The 12157-nt window shown below is 50.0% G+C and overlaps 1 long non-coding RNA gene and 1 other non-coding gene across 2 annotated transcripts; one reads left to right on the top strand and one right to left on the bottom strand.

Annotated features, from left to right (window-relative positions):
* Positions 1-1621: 1621 nt before the first annotated feature.
* LOC112626952 lies at positions 1622-4344 on the bottom strand. Its single transcript, XR_003119993.1, has 2 exons — positions 4067-4344; positions 1622-2451 (listed from the first exon to the last, which is right to left on the bottom strand). It is a non-coding gene; the product is annotated as an uncharacterized LOC112626952 (long non-coding RNA).
* Positions 4345-11773: 7429 nt separating this feature from the next.
* LOC112627171 lies at positions 11774-11880 on the top strand. The gene has a single exon (XR_003120039.1). It is a non-coding gene; the product is annotated as a U6 spliceosomal RNA (small nuclear RNA).
* Positions 11881-12157: the final 277 nt, after the last annotated feature.

Genomic DNA, 12157 nt, shown 5'->3' with positions numbered 1-12157 from the left:
CAGACTACAGCAGCCTGGATTTCACTAGAAAGTTTATATAAAAATGGTCCCTGGCCAGGGCCAGTGGCTCTTGCCTATAATCCTAACACTTTTGGAGGCCAAGGGAGGAGGATTGCTTGAGTCTAGGTGTTTGAGACCAACGTGGGCAACATAGCGAGACCCTGTGTCTTAAAAATACAAAAATTAGCTGGGCATGGTGGCACTCGCTTATAGTCCTAGATACTCTGGAAGCTGAAGTGGGAGGATCGCTTTAGCCTGGGAGACTGAGGCTGCAGTGAGCTGCGATCACACCGCTGCACTCCAGCCTGTGTGATAGAGTAAGACCCTCATCTCAAGAAAAAAAGGTTCCAAAAACTGGACAGTGTGCATGGATTGGTGATCATAGCATTGATGGGGATGATAATAAAATAAAAAAGACCCTCTATGGCTACGGGGGGTGTCAGCCCCTTATTTCACCCACACATGACATAGCAATGGGCACATGGCCAGCACTCAGCGGATATTTACTGAACTTATATCTATTGATCTTCTCAATAGACATTGAGAAAAAATGTCCACATATGTACAACATCTGCAAAGATGGAGCTAGATGATTGATAATTCATCATGGACAGAGGACAACTAAATGATAGATTGAGTTTAACGTTTAGTTTATTAGAAACATGGCTGAGGGGTGATGCTGTTATCAGAGTAAAAGATCAAAGCCACTGAGGAATGATAGATTGATAAATAACTTATTGAAGCTTGATAAAGGGGTAGGAAGAGAGATAAATTGTGGTCAATAGATCCATAGTCAGGTTCAAATAAATAGGTAGATAGGTAAACAGAAATGTAGCAGTAGAGCAAGAGAGACAGACAAGAGGGTGAGAGAGATACTGTGGTAGGCACAATAATGCCTATCCCTAAAGATGTCTGCACTGCACTCCCCAGAGCCTGTGAATACGTTCCCTGACATGGCAGAAGGCACTTTGCAGATATGATTAAATTAAAGGCCTTGAGAGGGAGGGATTATCCTGGGATTGTCCAGTGGGCCCCGTCTAATCGCATGTCCTATCACTGACCTCTCTTTCACTGTGTTGCAGCCTCCCCTGTGCTCTTTTCAGTTCTTGATCATGCCAAGCTCATTTCTGCCTCAGGGCCTTTGTACTCGCTGTTGTCTGTCTGCTCCTTTTCATCACTCAAATCTCACTCAGTTTGTCTCCTTGCTTCTAGATTTTTGTCCTGAAGCCTTGAGTATACTCTGTTCCTGGGGACTGGGTTGGGGTAACGGGATGTCCAAGTTCCTCGCCTGTGCCGGCTGGCACTGTCCCCAGCCCCAAGTCCTGCCCAAGGTTGTGGGATGGAGCAGTGTGCATGAGTCATCAAGCCACAGACACAGTCCCCTTGTTGGAGGGACCTGAGCAATTACATTGTGGCTAACTCCAAGGGCTAATGGCTCAATTGAAAGGCAAGGTTAGGAATTTCCCCAAGTTCCTCAGACTCATATGGCACCAAGAGGGAATTGGAGAGTGGCAGAGCTGAGAATGGTCTGTGTGGAAGATGCTGTAACCTCTCTGAGCACTGCCATGTCCCTAGCCCGAGATGAGCCAGGCTGTGAAGGAGCAGATGGCACATCCCAGTCTCATAGGGATTACCTCATTACCCTTCAAGCATTCCTTTATTCACCCCACATCTAAGGAGCACCTATTCTGTACCAGACATCACACTGCCCTAGCACAGGTCAGGCCTGCCCTGAAGGAGCCTGCAGTCTAGCCAGGGAGACAGGCTGGCCAGCAAATCTTACAGGTGTACTGAATAAGCACCCAGAATTGGGGGCACACAAAGTGGGGGCCCGAGCAGCTGACGGGGCTCGAACGCAGTGAGAGACCAGCTGGAGGGATGAGGGAAGGGCATGCTGGGCAGCAGGAGCAGCCTGGCTGGGTCAGGATCCTGGGGCTGCTGTAGCAAAGTGCCACAGGTGGGGCAGCTTACAGCAGCAGACACTTATTCCCACAGTTCCAGAGAACAGACATCCCAAATTGAGGTGTTGTTAAAGCAGTGCTCCCTCCAAGGCCTTTAGTGGGGGATCCTGCCTTGCCTCTTCCAGCTTCTGGTAGTCCCTCGCATTCCTTGGCTTTTGGACGCATAACTCTGGTCTCTGCCTTCATTTTCACCTGGCCGTCTTCCCTATAGGGTCTTGCTGTGTGGTCCAGGCTTAAGTGCGCTGGCATGATCATGGCTCACTGCAGCCTCGACCTTCTGGGCTCAAGTTGATCCTCCTGCCTCAGTCTCCCAAGGAGCTGGGACTATAGGCACAGGCCACCATGCCCAGCAAATTTTTAAAAATTTTTTCGTGGAGACAGGATCTCACTATGTTGCCCGGGCTGGTAATGAACTCCTGGGCTCAAGCAATCCTCATGCCTCAGCCTCCCAAGGTGCTGGGATTATAGGTGTGAGCCACTGCACTTGGCCCTCTTTTTAAAAAAGTAAAAAAAAAAATGTTTTATTGCTACATAATAGTTGTACCTATTTTGGGGTACAGGTGATATTTGGACACATGTATACAATGTATAAAACCAAATCAAGATAGTTGGGATATCCATCACCCCAACAACTTTCCCTCTTCTTATAAGGACACCAGACATACCAGAGTAGGGCCCACTCTGTTGACCTTATTTTAACACTATTAAATCTGCAAAGACTCTGTTTCCAAATACAGTCACCTTTACAGGTACAGGAGGTTAGGATTTCAACATATGTATGTGTGTGTGTGTGTGTGTGTGTGTGTGTGTATATATATATATGTGTGTGTATATATATATATACACACACACATTTTTTTTTTTTTTTTTTGAGACGGAGTTTTGCTCTTGTTGCCCAGGCTGGAGTGCAATGGCACAACCTCGGCTCACCACAATCTCTGCCTCCTGGGTTCAAGCGATTCTCCTGCCTCAGCCTCCTGAGGAGGTGGGATTACAGGCATGCGCCACCACGCCCAGCTAATTTTATTTTTAGTAGAGACGGGGTTTCTCCATGTTGGTCAGGCTGGTTTCGAACTCCCAACCTCAGGTGATCCATCTGCCTTGACCTCCCAAAGTGCTGGGATTACAGGCATGAGCCACCGTGCCCAGCCCAATGTATATCTTTGTGTGCATGGCATGGAGACACAATTCAACCATAAGCATGGGCAAAGGCTTGGAAGGGCATGGAGCTCAGGGTAGAGCTCTTCACCGTTTACCACCTCATCACCCACAGCCTTTCTACACATTTCCCCTGGTGACTCACCAGTCCTTACACCTGCCCGGCATGCTCCCACCTCCAGACTCTTGTTCCCACAGCCCACCTGTGTCTGTCTCAACTGCTTTCTTTCTCAATTACGAGGCCCACCTCTTCAGGGAGCTCTCTCTGACTTGGAAGTGCCGGTCCCTTCTTCTGTTTTGTTTTTTCTTTTTTGAGACAGGGTCTCTTTCTGTCACTCAGGCTGGAGTGCATTGGCGTGATTATGGGTCATTCCAGCCTCAACCTCCTGGGCGCAAGCGATCCTCCTACCTCAGCCTCCCAAAGTGTTAGGATTACAGGTGCAAGCCACCACACCAGGCCTCTTTCTCTGATTTCTGAGACTTCCACAGTCTGAGGGCTCATTTAGTCTACAACACAGTGCCCAGGTAGGCATCTTTTTACCTGTCCCCTTCAGCCTCCTCCCTGCTTCATGCCAAGCCCAGGATCAGGGAACAAGAGACCTCAAGTCCAGCCGGATGCCGTGGCTCACGACTGTAATCCCAGCACTTTGGGAGGCTGAAGTAGGTGGATTGCTTGAGCTCAGTTCAAGCCCAAAAGACCTTGAGTCCAGCCTCTCAGCCATTTCCAAATTTCCTCTGCACCCTCCCTGCACAAGTTTCTCACCTGTGCTTGGATGTCCCCATGCCCAGGGCATCTGGGCCACACTGTGTCTCCCAGGAGCTCCTTCCCACCACTTGGAGCCCCATGGAGTCCACTTGGCTTCCCAGTGACCATGGCTGCAGTGGAGCATTAGGCCATCTGAGGGACTTGCAAATGGCTCCGTAGCCCAGGGGTCTCCTTTACCCACCTGCCACATGCCAGAAATTCCACCATTAGCAAGTCTGACAGCATCCCCCCTGATAAGGACAGATGCCCCAAGGAGAGACTCTGCTGTTGAGTCGCTGGGCCAGGACTTGCTGCCAAGAGCCTGACAGCCTGTCGCTTGGTGACATCTCACTCAAGTCCTTCAGGAGACTTGCACCCCAAAGGCAGGAGGGGGCTGAAGGAGATGGGGCTCCTCTGCAGAGCTTTGTCCAAAGGCAGCAGGCTGAGAGGTGGGGGAATCTAAGGCAGCCCAATGGTCCCGCCCTGCCCAGGGGAGAGGCTCTCAGGCCCCACAAGCTCAGCCTCTTCCTCTCTCCCCACACCCCCTTTATTCCTGCACCTCCCCGCCTGGAGAACTGCCCCCTCCACACACTCCCAGCCTTTGGGCAGTTAGTGACCTTTGGACTGGGAAAGCACTGGAGCCTCCTGGGCCCCACACCCTGGCTGGCATTTACGGGGAGCAGGGAGAGGCCCAGAACTGTCACTCTTAGGCAGGCCCAGTCCCCAGTGTCCTCAACTAGCCAGTCCTGTTCTCCCCTTTCTTCCATGGGGAGGAGCTGGGGGCAGGGAAGAGGGCTGGGCCAGTCCTGGCCAGAGGCACTGTGCTACCACTTGCCCTCAGCCCCACAGGTGCCCCTGGAGTCTGTGCAGAGGACTAGGCAGAAGCGCTGGGGTGCTCCTACTTTCCTGCCGGCGGGACTGGAGGATAGGATGAGGAAGTGTGCTCAGTGCCAGACCCCGAGGGTCCCAACAAGACTCATTTGGGAGGGTGAGCTAGCCCTGTCTAATAAGGAACTATTTCAGGTCTGCAGTAATCAAGTCTAGCTCGGGGCTGCCCCACATAGTCGGATAATGGAAGCCACATGTCTGCAAGCATGATTTGGCTCCTGGGCCTAGTTGTCCAGTGCAGACCCAGTGAGAGGCCTCAGCCCTGCACCCAGCTTCCAGGCCCCCACCTCCACCTCAAGACATCAGTGCAGGCCCGGTCCTAGTAGGTTCTCTGGCTAATGAAGCCTCCTGGAGCCCATAGCCCTACCAATTCTGGTTACAGCCCACATAGCAGACACAACAAGATGCTTTTTTTTTTTTTTTGAAATGGAGTTTCCCTCTGTTGCCCAGGCTGGAGTACAATGGTGTGATCTCAGCTCAGTGCAACCTCCGCCTCCTGGGTTCAAGTGATTCTCCTGCCTCAGCCTCCCAAATAGCTGGGATTACAGGTGCCTGCCACCACACCTGGCTAATTTTTTTTTTTTTTTTTTTTTTAGTAGTGATGAGGTTTCACCATGTTGGCCAGGTTGGTTTCAAACTCCTGACCTCAAGTGATCTGCCTGCCTCGGCCTCCCAAAGTGCTGGGATTGCATTTTTTTTTTTTTTTTAGACAGTATGTCTTGCACTGTCACCCAGGCTGGAATGCAATGGCACAATCTCGGTTCACTTCAACCTCTGCCTCCCAGGTTCAAGCGATTCTCCTGCCTCAGCCTCCCAAGTAGCTGGGATTACAGGCACGTGCCACCACGCCCAGCTAGTTTCTTGTATTTTTAGTAGAGAAGGGGTTTCACTATGTTGGCCAGGGTTGTCTCAAACTCCTGACCTCGTGATCCGCCTGCCTCGGCCTCCCAAAGTGCTGCTGGGATTACAGGCGTGAGCCACCACGCCCAGCCTACAAGATGCTTTTTAAATTAACGGCTTCATGAAGAATTGTGTGGTTCCCCAGAGAGTGTAAGAAATGTTTAGGGTCTAGCTAAGGCTGGCTTTGAACCTGATGCTAATAGGGGAGAAGGGATCTTTAGACCTGACCTGAGCCCAAGTTAGGGGTCCAGTCAGTTGCCTGGCACAGCTGGGTTGGCCTCTTTTCTCAGAGACATCTATTGGCTGTGTTACTGAGGACAGCAAGTTGGGGATTGCCCCCATCCCAGGAGCACAGCCCATCAGTGGCCCTATTGGTCCTTCATAGGTGCGGTCCTCTACTAAGGGTGGTCAAACTCTGCCAAGCTCCCATTGTCCCCTGCCTATAAGGGGAAGAGGGACATTATGCATGGTGCAGCACCGGGCTTGTGGTCCTCTGTCTGAACCTTGAGCATGGCACCCATGCTGGGTTGGGGAGGTACATAAACAGACACCAAGGGGCATCCTTGGAGCAGGGCTGTCTTTGCTCAGAAAGTAAATGCTCGTTTCTGCTCTGTAGCAAAATCCTGCTATGTATCCAATTTCCTTCTCAAGCCCTCGACAGATTCTCCAAATGGTCTCGAGGGGTTCAGGGTTCAGACTGTGAGTAGTCTGGCGTTTGCTGGCCTTAGGGACTGTGTCCTCATGATCCCTGGTCTGGGAACACGGTCTCCAAGCCTACCAAACCCCAGACTTCTTCGTATTCTCTGGATGTCTCTATGCAGCACCAGGAAGAAAGAACACTTTCTCCCCCAGCCCTACTCTAGACTTCTCTGCTAATCTCATCCCTCCTTTGCTACCTGTGGGCTTCCTGAGCCCTCAACCCTCAAAGCCACAGTCTAACACAGTTAGGGTTAATGCCAGCTGCACCACATGATAGCTGTGTGACCTTGGGCAAGGTACTTATCCTCTCTGGGCTTCATTTGCCTTTCCTATAAAATGGAAATGATGATAATTCTTAAATGAAAGAGTCATTGTGAGGATCAAATGAGATCATTCAAGGGCTGGCACATCATGAGTGCTTAATAGACAACGGGTGGTATGGTTGTAGTTGTTATCTGTGGATAACCGTCTTCATCCTGGACCTCCTTTTCTGCCCCTCTCCTCCATCTCCCTAAATCCAGACTTGTCACCTTCCTAAAGCCCCTGTGGCCAGAACTGGGGTGGCTGGTCAGGTCCTTCTCCCAGGCAGGCAGGAGGCAGGGAAGTGTGTCTGAGCAGCCTGCATCCCTGGTAGTGAAGATAAAATGAGTCTTCGGAACCCGGGGTGCTCCCACTTTGGTCATCATGCATACTCTTAATTTAAGAGGATTTCAATAATCAGCATTTCTGTGGTAGAAGCCAAAGCCAAAATACAGAGAGGGCGAGAGAGTCATTGAAGGCCACAAAGCAAGTCCAGGCCAGAGCGGGGTGAGAGTCTTGGTCATCCTGACATTCAGCGCTCCTCCCCATCTGATTCAACAGCTCTCATTTCTCTAGAAGCCTCATTCTGAAGCTTTCCTGTTCAGAGAAAGCAGCAAACAAAGCGCAGAGCCAGCCCCCTGGGCCTGGAGCCCTGAGCTCCCCAGGCAGACCCACAGGCTGACGGAGACGTTACCGGAGTTGATGATTCAACTTCCTGCCTTTTGAGAGCTCCCAGACCACAGAGGTTTTCTTGCATGGAGGAGGGGACATCTCCCTGCAGAGGGCCAGCCCCTATAGGACAAGGCCCTACCACAAACCCCAAGGACAAGGCAGTGCCTGGAGCAGGCCCCGGGGGCCACACCTGAACCCGGGCCAGCTGGTTCCTGAAGCCTGGCCCTCTCTGGGTTAATGATTACTATCTAGGGTGACCAACTGTTCTGTCCTGGTTTGCCTGGGACTGTACTGGTTTTAGCACCAAAAAATCTAAAGCCTAGGAAACCCCTATTCCTAAGCAAACCAAACAGTTTGCCATTCATACCACCCATATGGTAGGACAGGACTTACAGCCTCAGTGACTCTGGGGAGTCTGAGCCCCAGGATGGCACAATCTAGAACAGGGAATTGGCCAACTGTGGCCTGGCCCACTACCCATTTTTGTACAGCCCATGAGCTAAGAAGAGTTTTTACTTTTTTTGTGTGTGATGGAGTCTCACTCTATCACCCAGGTTGGAATGCAGTGGCACAATCTTGGCTCACTGCAGCCTCCGCCTCCCGGGTTCAAGCAATTCTCCTGTCTCAGCCTCCTGAATAGCTGGGATTACAGGCATGGACCAAGATGCCTGGCTAATTTTTGTATTTTTAGTAGAGATGGGGTTTCACCATGTTGGCCAGGCTGGTCTCGAACTCCTGACCTCAAGTGATCCGCCTGCCTCGGCCTCCCAAAATGCTGGGATTTCAGGCATGAGCCACTGCACTCAGCCAGATGTGTAAAAATTCTGTGAAATTCAAATTTCAGCGTCCATAAATAAAGGAATACAGCCATGCCTGTTCATTTACATGTCTCTGCTGGCAGCTTTCACATTATAAGGCAGAGTTGAGGAACTGCAGCAGAGATTCTATGGGCCTATGGACTTCAAAGCCAAAAAGATTTACCATCTGACCCTTTACAGAAACAGTCTGCTGACCCCTACTCTAGAGGCACGCAAAGGGTGGGTGGGTGCAAGTAGACAGTGATGCTTTTGTGAAGAAACTCAGGACTGGGGAAGCAGAGGGAGATTAGAGGAGTGGGCGTGATAGCACAGCACTAATCCAAGATTCAGCAGATTAGCGATGAGGCAGGGACTAGGCATCTATGTCTTCTAAGACTCAGTTTGCGCATCTGTACGTGGGGAGAAGGTAGGGCAATAGGAAGATATCTGCTTCTCTCCGACCTCATGGACTAGTTTTTCTAGCTGCCACTGTCCTCTCCAAGAACTCAGCCACCACCAGGGACTTCTGTGTGGCCTGGGCCAGGTCCTGCCTTCTCTGGGCCTAACCTTGAGGCTTCTCCACCCCACAGAAGAGGTGCTTATCCGGCTTTAAGGCAGACCCAGGACTGGAAACTTCATTCCTTCTAGACTTTCAGCAAGGGTGAGGAAGCACCTATTGTGTGCAAGGCTGCAAGGCACTCTTAGGGCTCCCTGGCATTAAATGGTCCAGTGAATCCCTCTTTGCCTTTCATCCAGACATTTGGGTGAGGAGCTCTCCTTCCTGAGACATGGTGCAGGTGGGGCCATTAACTCCTGCCTTCCCCTGCCCCACTCAGGTGAACATCACTGGAAACTTCTGAAGTGCCAAGCCACGCCCCGAGGGTTGTTGAGCTTGGCCAGCAGGGAGCTGACAATCTGGGAGAGCTCAAACAATGTAGAAAGACTCTGGTGAAACTGGGACCAAATGCCCAGCCAAAAGTGGGTCCAATTCAGCTCCTCCACCCACCCCTGCCTACAGCCTATGATAAGATGCTCTCTCCTTTTTATTGTAGAGGGCTAAGGAAGGGGTTTATCTGAACAGATCAAGGTTCTTGGAAGGCTTGTGGGGAGCCGACCTCAGCTCAATAGAGACAGTGGTCTCTCTGGTCTGCTCAGGCAGGGCTAGGGCCAGCCCTTTGCAGGGCTTCTGTGTGCCCAGTGACACTCTCAGCCTCTCCTGGGTACACTCATCCTACTAAGTCACCTCCCTCTTTTCCTCTGTCCCCACAGCTCTGGTTGCTGACATCGGGTTTTAGGACTTTAGAAAACCTAGCAACTAAGGATCAGCAGAAGATACCACAGGAAGAGATGCTCAGTTTCCAGGCTCTCCCTGGAATTCGCTCATGCAGTAGCGTCAGCGAGGCTAGCTATTTACTTATTTAATTATTTATTTATTAGACCGAGTCTCACTCTGTCTACTAGGCCAGAGTGCAATGGTGCAATCTTGGCTCACTGCAACCTCCGCTTTCCAGGTTCAAGCAATTCTCATGCCTCTGCCTCCTGAGTAGCTGGGATCCCAGGCACCCCCACCACGCCCAGTTAATTTTTTCTATTTTTAGTAGAGACGGAGTTACGCCATGTTGGCCAGGCTGGTCTCGAACTCCTGACCTCAGTTGATCCGCTCACCTTGGCCTCTCAAAGTGCTGTGATTACAGATGTAAGCCACCACACCCAGCCGCTATTTATTTTTTTAAGTAAACTTTTGTGTTGAAGTATAATATACAGTCATGTGCTGCATAATGATGTTGCAGTCAACAACAGACCAGATTATAATGGAATTGAAAATTTTATATTGTCTAGTGACATCATAGCTGTGGTAATGTCATAGTGCAACACATTACTCAGATAGTTGTAGTGATGCTGGTCTAAACAAACCTACTACACTGCCAGTCATGTAAAAGTACAGCACATACAATCATGTACAGTACATAATACTTGATAATAAGCGACTACGGCCGGGCACAGTGACTCACGCCTGTAATCCCAGCACTTTGGGAGGCCGAGGCGGGAGGATCACAAGGTCAGGAGATCAAGATCATCCTGGCTAACACCACACTGTCTCTACTAAAAAATACAAAACATTAGCCGGGCATGGTGGCAGGCGCCTGTAGTCCCAGCTACTCGGGAGGCTGAGGCAGGAGAATGGTGTGAACCCAGGAGGCGGAGCTTGCAGTGAGCCGAGATTGCGCCACTGCACTCCGGCCTGGGCGACAGAGTGAGACCCTGTCTCAAAAAAAAAAAAAAAAAAAAAGATAATAAGGGACTACATTACTGGTTTATGTATTTGTTATACCATACTTTTTATCATTATTTTAGCGTATACTCCTATTTATTAAAAAAGTTAATTGGCCGGGTGCGGAGGCTCATGCCTGTAATCTCAGCACTTCGGGAGGCCGAGGCAGGCAGATCATAAGGTCAGGAGTTCGAGACCAGCTGGACCAACATGGTGAAACCCTGTCTCTACTAAAAATACAAAAATTAGGCGGGCATGGTGGCGCGTGCCTGTAGTCCCAGCTACTCAGGAGGCTGAGGCAGGAGAATCGCTTGAACCCGGGAGGCGGAGGTTGCAGTGAGCTTAGATCGCACCATTTCACTTCAGCCTGGGCGATAGAGCAAGAGGGAGACTCTGTCTCAAAAAAATAAATAAATAAATAAAGTTAACTGTAAAATGGCCTCAAGCAGATTCTGCAGGAGGGATTCCAGAAGAAGCCATTGTTATCATAGAAAATGAGGCTCTATGTGTGTTATTGCCCCTGAAGGCCTTCCAGTGAGACAAGATGTGGAGGCGGAAGACAATGATAGTGACAATCCTGACCCCGTGTAGGCCTAGGCTAACATGTATTTGTGTTTCAGTTTTTAACAAAAATAAAAATTTTAAGTAAAATATAAAAAATTTTAAAAATAGAAAAAAGCATATAGAATAAAGAGAGAAAGAAAGAAAATTGTTGGACATGGTGGCTCATGCCTATGATCAAGTGGATCACTTGAGCCCAGGTGTTTGAGACCAGCCTGGGCAACATGGTGAAACCCCATCTCCGGCCGGGCGCGGTGGCTCAAGCCTGTAATCCCAGCACTTTGGGAGGCCGAGGCGGGTGGATCACGAGGTCAGGAGATCGAGACCATCCTGGCTAACATGGTGAAACCCCGTCTCTACTAAAAATACAAAAAACTAGCCGGGCGTGGTGGCGGGCGCCTGTAGTCCCAGCTACTCGGAGGCTGAGGCAGGAGAATGGCGTGAACCTGGGAGGCGGAGCTTGCAGTGAGCCGAGATCGCGCCACTGCACTCCAGCCTGGGTGACACAGCGCGAGACTCCGTCTCAAAAAAAAAAAAAAAAAAAAAAGAAACCCCATCTCCACAAAAAATACAAAAATTAGCTGGGTGTGGTGGCATGTGCCTGTGGTTCCAGGCACTTGGGAGGCTGAGGTGGAGGGATCGCTGGGAAGTTGAGGCTACAGTGACCTATGAAGTAAGCCGAGATTGTGCCACTCTGGGCGGCACAGCGAGCCCCTGTCTAAAAAAAAGAAGAAAAAAGGAAAAAAAAAAAAAGGAAAGTATTTTTGTACAGCTATACAATGTGTGTTTTAAGTGGTTTTACAAAAGTCAAAAAATTAAAATGCTCACTTCAGCAGTACATATACTAAAATTGGAGCAATACAGAGAAAATTAGCATGGACCCTGTGCTAGGATGACACACAAATTCATGAAGCATTCCATGGTTTTCTAAATGCCCATCAATGATAGACTGGATAAAGAAAATGTGGTACATATATGCCATGAAATACTATGCAGCCATAGAAAGGAACAGGATCATGTCCTCTGCAGGTGCATGGATGGAATTGGAAGCCATTATCCTCAGCAAACTAACGCAGGAACAGAAAACCAAACACTGCATGTTCTCACTTACAAGTGGACGCTGAATGATGAGAACACATGGACATATGGAGTGGGGAACAACACACACTGGGGCCTGTTGGGGGGCGGTGGAGGGAGGGAGAGC

This window comes from Theropithecus gelada, chromosome 6 (genome assembly GCF_003255815.1).
Source record: "Theropithecus gelada isolate Dixy chromosome 6, Tgel_1.0, whole genome shotgun sequence".
Classification (NCBI taxonomy): domain Eukaryota; kingdom Metazoa; phylum Chordata; class Mammalia; order Primates; family Cercopithecidae; genus Theropithecus; species Theropithecus gelada.
This window is presented reverse-complemented; position numbering and strand designations above follow the sequence as displayed.